The sequence below is a fragment of the Schistocerca gregaria genome, chromosome 9, assembly GCF_023897955.1.
Source record: "Schistocerca gregaria isolate iqSchGreg1 chromosome 9, iqSchGreg1.2, whole genome shotgun sequence".
Classification (NCBI taxonomy): Eukaryota; Metazoa; Arthropoda; class Insecta; order Orthoptera; family Acrididae; genus Schistocerca; species Schistocerca gregaria.
In genome coordinates, this window is record NC_064928.1 from 81,577,881 (window position 1) to 81,587,429 (window position 9,549).

Here is a 9,549-nt window from a genome sequence, read left to right on the forward strand (position 1 = left end):
TCCCATAACACTCCCCTGTGGCACGCCAGAGGTTACTTTAACGTCTGTAGACGTCTCTCCATTGAGAACAACATGCTGTGCTCTGTTTGCTACAAACTCTTCAATCCAGCCACACAGCTGATCTGACATTCCGTAGGCTCTCACTTTGTTTATCAGACTACAGTGCGGAACTGTATCGAACGCCTTCCGGAAGTCAAGGAAAATAGCATCTACCTGGGAGCCTGCATCTAATATTTTCTGGGTCTCATGAACGAATAAAGCGAGTTGGGTCTCACACTATCGGTGTTTCCGGAATCCATGTTGATTCCTACAGAGTAGATTCTGGGTTTCCAGAAATAACATGAAACGAGAGCAAAAAACATCTTCTAAAATTCTACAACAGATCGATGTCAGAGACATAGGCCTATAGTTTTGCGCATCTGCTCGACGACCCTTCTTGAAAACTGGAACTACCTGTGCTCTTTTCCAATCATTTGGAACCTTCCGTTCCTCTAGAGACTTGCGGTACACGGCTGTTAGAAGGGGGCAAGTTCTTTCGGGTAGAATCGAATTGGTATCCCGTCAGGTCCAGTGGACTTTCCTCTGTTGAGTGATTTCAGTTGCTTTTCTATTCCTCGATGTCAGCCATTTTTTCGTTCGTGCGAGGGTTTAGAGAAGGAACTGCAGTGCGGTCTTCCTCTGTGAAAGAGCTTTGGAAAAAGGTGTTTAGTATTTCTGTTTTACGCGTGTCATCCTCTGTTTCAATGCCATCATCATCCCATAGTGTCTGGATATGCTGTTTCGATCCACTTACTGATTTAACTTAAGACCAGAACTTCCTAGGATTTTCTGTAAAGTCGGTACATAGAGTTTTACTTTCGAATTCACTGAACGCTTCACGCATAGCCCTCCTTGCGCTAACTTTGACATCGTTTAGCTTCTGTTTGTCTGAGAGGTTTTCGCTGCGTTTAAACTAGCAGTGAAGCTCTCTTTGCTTTCGCAGTAGTTTCCTAACTTTGTTGTTGAACCACGGTGGGTTTTTTCCGTCCCTCACAGTTTTACTCGGCACGTACCTGTCTAAAACGCATTTTACGATTACCTTGAACTTTTTCCATAAACACTCAACATTGTCAGTGTCGGAAAAGAAATTTTCGTTTTGATCTGTTAGGTAGTCTGAAATCTGCCTCCTATTACTCTTGCTAAACAGATAAACCTTCCTCCCTTTTTTTTATATTCCTATTTAGTTCCATATTCATGGATGCTGCAACGGCCTTATGATCACTGATTCCCTGTTCTGCGCTTATAGAGTCGAAAAGTTCGGGTCTGTTTGTTATCAGTAGGTCCAAGATGTTATCTCCACGAGTCGGTTCTCTGTTTAATTGCTAATTCCTGCATCCGTCATGGCACTCTCTATTAGATCATGATTATTTGTGACTAAGAGGTCAAGTGCGTTTTCGCAACCATTTACAATTTGTGTGGGCTCATGAACTAATTGTTCAAAGTAATTATCAGAGAAAGCATTAAGTACAATTTCGGAAGATGTTTTCTGTCTACCACAGGCTTTGAACGTGTATTTTCGCCAAAAAATCGAGGATAGATTGAAGTCTCCACTAATTATAACTGTATGAGTGAGGTACTTATTTGTAATGAGATTCAAGTTTCCTTTGAACCGTTCAGCTATTATATCATCTGAGTCGGGGGCCAGTAGAAGGAGCCAATTATTATTTTAGTGTGGCTGTTGAGTATAACCTCGAACCATAGTAATTCGCAGGAACTATTTATTTCAACTTCATTACAAGATAAACTACTACCAACAGACACAAACACACCACCACCTACTTTATTTAATCTATCCTTTCTGAACACGGTTTGCACCTCTGTTAAAATTTCGGTAGAATTTATCTCCAGCTTTAGCCAGCTTTCTGTTCCTATAACGATTTCAGCTTCAGTGCTTTCATTCAGCGCTTGAAGCTCTGGTACTTCTCCAACACAGCTACGACAATTTACAACTACAATACCGTCTGTTGCTTGACCGAATCAAGTCCACACGAAGTGGCCTTCGGCTCCATAAGGCGATAATAATGTTGTTTCGTTGAATGATTCGCACTCTGACACTTGTTGATGGCCCAGAGTTGAGATCTGCAGCGATTTGCGGAAGGGTTGCACTTCTGTCACATTCAACGATTCTCTTCGGCCGTCGTTGGTCCCGTTCCTGCGTTGAGGTCGCAGCGATGTCGGAGATTTGATGTTTTACTAGATTCCTGATATACTCTTGAAATGGTCATCGGGAAAATCCCCACTTCATCGCTACCTCGGAAATGCTGTGTCCCGTTGCTCGTGCGCCGACTATAACACCACATTCTAACACACTTAAATCTTGATAGCCTGCCATTGCAAACAGCAGTAACCTACAGCCGACAACTGCAGATTGCTGCCTGTCCCGCCCGCCAGAACATTTATGTACCGGGTGATCAAAAAGTCGGTATAAATTTGAAAACCTAATAAACCACGGAACACTGTAGATAGAGAGGTAAAAATTGACACATGTGCTTGGAATGACATGGGGTTTTATAAGAACCAAAAGAAACACCTCATATTGCTAGACGCGTGAAAGATCTCTTGCGCGCGTCGTTTGGTGATGATCGTGTGCTCAGCCGCCACTTTCGTCATGCTTGGCCTCCCAGGTCCCCAGACCTCAGTCCGTGCGATTATTGGCTTTGGAGTTACCTGAAGTCGCAAGTGTATCGTGATCGACCGACATCTCTAGGGATGCTGAAAGACAACATCCGACGCCAATGCCTCACCATAACTCCGGACATGCTTTACAGTGCTGTTTACAACATTATTCCTCGACTACAGCTATTGTTGAGTAATGATGGTGGACATAATGAGAATTTCCTGTAAAGAACATCATCTTTGCTTTGTCTTACTTTGTTATGCTAATGATTGCTATTCTGATCAGATGAAGCGCCACCCGGTATATAAAAACAACAGCTGTCCTATCGCACTTCCCTGGGGCACTCCTGGTGAAACCGTTGTCTCTGACGAACACTCGCTGTCAAGGACAACATATAAGGGTCTATTACTTAAGCAGTCTTCGAGCCATTCAGGTATCTTGCACCTGTTCCATAAGCTTGTATCTTCGTTAAAGCCTGCAGTGGGACACCGTGTCAAATTGTTGTCTTATATAAACGCTGCCGACTGCAGCGCCGTATTCTACCTGTTTACATCTCTCTGTATTTGAATACGCATACCTATACCAGTTTCTTAGGCGCTTCTGTGTAGATCGAGGGAAAAACGACAGTCTATAAGCCTCCATATAAGCCCGAATTTCTCATATCTTTTCTTCGTGGTCCTCATACGAAATATATGTTAGCGGTAGTAGAATCATTCTGCGGTCAGCTTCAAATGCGAGTTCTTGAAATCTTCTCAATAGCATTCCTCGAACGTCGCCTTCCCTGCAGAGATTACCATTTGAGATCCCAAAGAATCTTCGTAAAAATAAAATCTTGTGCGAACCAATTGGTAACAAATCCAGTAGCCACTTCTGAATGTCTTCAACGTCTTCCTTTAATCCGACCTGGTATGTGTTCCAAACACTCGAGCAGTAATCAAGAATATGTCAGCCAAACTCCTACACTTGGTCTCCTTCACAGATGAACCATACTTTCTCAAAATTTTCCCAATAAATCCAAGTTGCCCATGCGCCTTCCCTGCCACAATCCTCACATGCTCGTTCCATTTCACGTCGATCTGCAACGTCACGCCCGCGTGTTTAAAGTACGTGACCACGTCAAGCAGGACACTACAAATGCTGTATACGAACATAAAAAAAAAATCCAGTAGAAGAATTATTCAAAGTTAAAGTGTATCAATGTTAAGATATGCTCAAAACATAACTATATTCGATTGAAACGGATGAATTACAAGAGCAGCCCACTTCTTCTCAGCGATCACAGGCCCTGTAGACCACGCGCTGCATCAACGATCTGCTTCCACCGCCTTCTATATCTCGCAGCCTCTCTCCGTCCTTGCGGAAATTCTTAATGCTGCGATGTCCTTCTCTGTGTCATCTTTCCACCTTGTGCGGGATCGGCCCAATGGTCTTGTTGCCTGGAGAGTCCCTTCAAATGCTTTCTTGGTGATTCTGTTGTTTTCCATTCTGGCCACATGTCTAGCCCATTGCATTCTCATACGTTTTAATTTCTGGATGATAGTGGGTTGCGTCATTAACTGATAAATTTCATTGCTCTTTCGAATTCCCCATGCGCCATTCTCCAACACAGGTACCCAGATTTTTCTCATTACTTTTCTTTCGATAACGTTCAGTTTTTCTCTTTCATTCTTTGTAAGCGTCCAGCTTTCTGAACCATATAGAACTACGGGGCAGATAATATTGGTGATTGACAAAGCTTTACTTTTGAGTGGGTTGTTTAGTGAGTACAGACATCGACCCTGGGGCTATTCTTTCATTTACATTGTTATGATATTTTTACTGTTGAAACGTGAGCCAAGGTATTTAAACTGGAGAACTTCTCTGAACTTAGAGTGTTGGTCAGTTTCAAAGTAAGGATTTGGGTTTATGACTCGACCTATTTCTCTTGGTTAATCAAAAGCCCGATTTTGCTGGTACTGTGCCTGAGAGATCTGTACATGTCTTTCAATTCTTCTTCAGTTTCACTCAGCAACACTATATCATCCGCGTAAGCCGGGAGTATTACTTCACTGTCTTCGAATCAGATACCATTGTGTAGATGTAAATTACTCTCTCGGACCACTTTCTGTAATGCAAGGTTGAAGAGGACACATGAAAGAGCGTCTCCCTGTCGTAAGCCTGTTTTAATTGGAAAGGCGGGGGATATGGATCCTCTGAACTTCACTGCTGCCTGGAAGCCATCCATGCACACTAGTATCATCCTAATGATTTTACTGGGTATACTAAATTCTCGTAAGGTGTTGTAGAGGCTACTTCTGTGGATGCTGTCGAAGGCTCGCTTGAAGTCGATGAAGAGACAGTGGTTGTATTTGTTAAATTCCCACTATTTCTCAAAGATTTGTCGTATAGTAAACAAATTATCGGTTGTGTAACGGTTTGTTCGAAATCCAGGTTGGTAATCTTGAATGATGTTTCCTGTGTACGGTTTAAGTTTTTCCAGAATGGTCATTGACAGGATTTTGTACGTTATATTCAGCAAACTGATTCCTCTGTAATTTCCAAATTCCATTCGCTTTCCTTTCTTGTGTAAGGGACAAATTATCTCCGTATTGGTGCTTATACACTACTGGCCATTAAAATTACTACAACACGAAGATGACGTACTACAGACCCGAAATTTAACAGACAGGAAGAAGATGCTGCGATTGCAAATGATTAGCTTTTCAGAGCATTCACACAAGGTTGGCGCCGGTGGCGACACCTAGAACGTGCTCACGCGAGGAAAGCTTCCAACCGATTTTTCATACACCAACAGCAGTTGACCGGCGTTGCCTGGTGAAACGTTGTTGCGATGCCACGTGTAAGGAGGAGAAATGCGTACCATCACGTTTCCGACTTTGATAAAGGTCGGATTGTAGCCTATCGCGATTGCGGTTTATGATATCGCGACATTACTGCTCGCGTTGGTCAAGATCCAATGACTGTTGCAGAATATGGAATCGGTGGGTTCAGGAGGGTAATACGGAACACCGTGCTGGATCCCAATGGCCTCGTATCACTAGCAGTCGAGATGACAGGCATTTTATCCGCATGGCTGTAACGGATCGTGCAGCCACGTCTCGATCCCTGAGTCAACAGATGGGGACGTTTGCAAGACGACAACCATCTGCACGAGCAGTTTGACGACGTTTGCAGCAGCATGGACTATCAGCTCGGAGACCACGGTGTGGTTACCCTTGACGCTGCATCACAGACAGGAACGCCTGCGATGGTGTACTCAACGACGAACTTGGGTGCACAAATGGCAAAACGTCATTTTTTCGGGTGAATCCAGGTTATGTATACAGCATCATGATGGTCGCATCCGTGTTTGGCGACATCGCGGTGAACGCACATTGGAAGCGTGTATTAGTCATTGCCATACTGGCATATCACCCGGCTTGATAGTATGGCTGCCCTGGCCAGCACATTCTCCAGATCTCCCACCAATTGAAAACGTCTGGTCAATGGTGGCCGAGCAACAGGCTTGGCACAATACGCCAGTGACTACTCTTGATGAACTGTGGTATCGTGTTGAAGCTGCATAGACAGCTGTACCTGTACACGCCATCCAAACTCTGTTTGACTCAATGCGCAGGTGTATCAAGGACATTATTACGGCCAGAGGTGGTTGTTCTGGGTACTGATTTCTCAGGATCTATGAACCCAAATTGAGTGGAAATGTAATCACATATCAGTTCTAGTATAATATATTTGTCCAATGAATACCCATTTATCATCTGCATTTCTTCTTGGTGTAGCAATTGTAATGGCCAGTAGTGTACTTGATAGTAATCCCCCCTCCCCCCCCCCCCCCCCTTCCCAAGCGTTTGAGATAGGATGTAATTGTTTGTTGTTTTTTTTCTTAAATCGATTTTGGAAAGTATGTTAATTTTGTAGCGTACATCGTTCTGAAGAGTTTGATACATAAAACGACGTGATATTTGGCCTTAAGTGTGCCAAAGTGCATTTCCATGCCTCTCCACACAGCTTTCTTCTGTGCCATGTCACTGTATTTCGCTCTGTGGAATTCAAATGCGTATATTTTGTAATGGAAGCCATCAAACCTATATTCAGCACAGTGGAAATTCAAATGTCCTGTGGTGCCTCTCCTGCTTCCATCCGTCTGGTTGACATCCTACGTCCTTTAAAAGAAACACAATTAATACTGGATGGGATTATTTGTGACCAGGAAAATAAGAACGCTTCGGAAAATTTTCACTCTTTATTGCCAATTGGCTAATTACTTTCTCTTTTGTGTGACATAAAATTAAATAGAGGAAATTTAAAACCAGCTAAGGCATGAGACAAGCAAAGCAGTACACACTTCTTCAGTCCTTAGGTTCCAGCATTTTTCTCTCTGTAATATTGCTACAGCTTTACACGGTGTGCTTTCCTTTCTACAAATGAATCTATTATCTCATCAAACGTTTTGCTGCATGAAATATCAAAATGTCGTTGTCTAATAATGAAAAAGCTGGTAATATGAATAGTACCAAGACTGGTGTGGTTGCTCGATTTGATTATGGCGATTCTGCTACATAAAATGAAACAGGTCTTTCTAATACTGCAGCAATTTTAATATATGCCAAATAAGCAAGACTATTTTGGCATGAATGGTCACCTTTGTGTACCTCATTTACATAAATAACACGAGATAATATAATTCATGAAGTACCAAAGTCAAATGCCTATTAGACTTACTACAAGCAAAAGGTTTTATACTAGGAAATAGTTACACATTTCATTCACACAATCCACATTTCTCAAGCATGAGATTGAAAAGTAGTAGTACATAAATTTGGAATCGCTATAGTCTTCCACATCCTTTGTGCGATGTCCCCGTTTTTTCTCTCCTTCCTCATTCCAACAAACAATTTTGTCATCACTAATTCTGTAGCTATTATCAAAATTTATTCTCCAGTTAACTTCGCTACGCCTGCCAGAATTACTGGGTCAGTTATCTCCAGTTAGGCATTATTACATCTTCATACATGTTTTCCGCACTGTTCCGAGAACAGAACCTCAGTGGCTGCTAACCAGGGACTGTACAACTGGCCCTTTGTGGTTTAGCTCTTTAGCAAACATTTTCTGTCAAAATTTTATTTTCTATATTTAATCTTTCTTACCTGTTATTCCTGTTACTCTTTTATTTCCACTCTGGTAGCCTGAATCTATGGACTTTGCTAATAATTATAACAATGCTGATAATTCACACCCAATCAACCACATAAACAAGCAATGATTGGCATTCACCCGTTCGGGTTTATTCGTCCCAATTCATATAGTCCCGTCCCCTATGTTCTGCAGGAAAGTTTTTTGTTTCTAGATGTGATAGGGATTCCTCTGGCAGATACACATGTACACTATTCACCCATTCAAAAACCAACTTATGATTCCTTGAGAAACAACCCACTTAGAATGTGTTCAAAAACAAAGTGGGATGCTTTCCAAAATCATATGAATAATCAATAGACCATCGTGCGCTGTATGCTAGGTGCTCTGTGAAACAAGGTTTTTTCTTTAAGAATATGAATATGAATTTGGCGGCCCCTGAAATTGCCGTCCAGGGTAGATACCCTGGTCCCCCCCCCCCCCCTCCCCCAGATCCGGGGCTGCTTCGAATTCTACCATACGTCTCATGAAAGTCCAATTCAATGTATCCCATACCATTCACCTGCACACAGCATATAAGGAGCCAACCATCAACCTGATGTGATAAGATATACGATTCATTTGACAGCCGACACGTTTCTATTGATTCACAATGAAAACTTAGTTATGCTGTGCCCACTGCAATCATAACTGACTATGTCCTAGAGTCAACAAAACACATAGGGTTCGTGTGATGTGGAGCTCCATCTTCAACAATGGCCAGTGAACGGTGTGATCCGAAACAGTTGTGTCTGCAACAGCACTGTACCCTCTCATCAAATCTGCCACAGATAGCAGGCTATCTTGGATTACACAGGGGGAGATCCTCCGACCTCTACTTTTTGCGATAAGATGTAGACATCCAGTACCATATGGCCTGGTTTACATCCTCATATGGGTGCTACTAGAGCCATTCCAATGTAACTTGTGTGAAATTTGAAAAGACAGCATCACAGCATCATTCAGATGTTCAGACATGTCTATCAACTTTTATTTGTATGTCACACAACACCTTCATTGTGTTGCAATTTTTTTCCAGCAGTGTATTTGTGTGTTCATTATCTCCTCAAGCCAGGTTTAAATAAATTGTTTAAAAAAATGGGAGGAGGAGGAGGAGGAGGTTGAGAGACTGAATACAGGCTTTAGTAGTATAATCATTTCTTTATGTACCAAGCCCACTGGTATGAAATGAGCGTTAAGATACAAATGTGTCGATAGGGAACATTTGTTGTGAACGAGCCGTAACTTTTTTTTTGTTTGGTTGGTACGACATCTGTCAAAGATATTTAGTATACATCAAGTCACGGAACAAACAACATCAAATGTTTTCATCGTGTTAACTGTGTCGAATTTTGTACCAGTAAGTGATGATTTGTGGAAAGCATTAATTTTTTGTTTTCATTTGAAAAAAAGTGCTGCAGAGTCGCATCGAATGCTTGTCGAGGCATATGGTGGTCGTGCTCCATCAGAAGCAACATGCAAAAGGTGGTTTCAATGGTTCAGAAACAATGATTTTGATGTAAGAAATGAAGAACATGGAAGACCACCAAAAAAGTTTGAAGACGCGGAATTGCAAGCAATATTGGATGCAGATTATACTTTGAGTCAGAAGCAAATGGCAGCAATGCTAAATGTTGCACAACAAACAATTTGTGACCGTTTGAAAGCTAAGGGAAAGATCTGAAAGTGTGGAAAATGGGTGCCACATGAATTGAATGAAA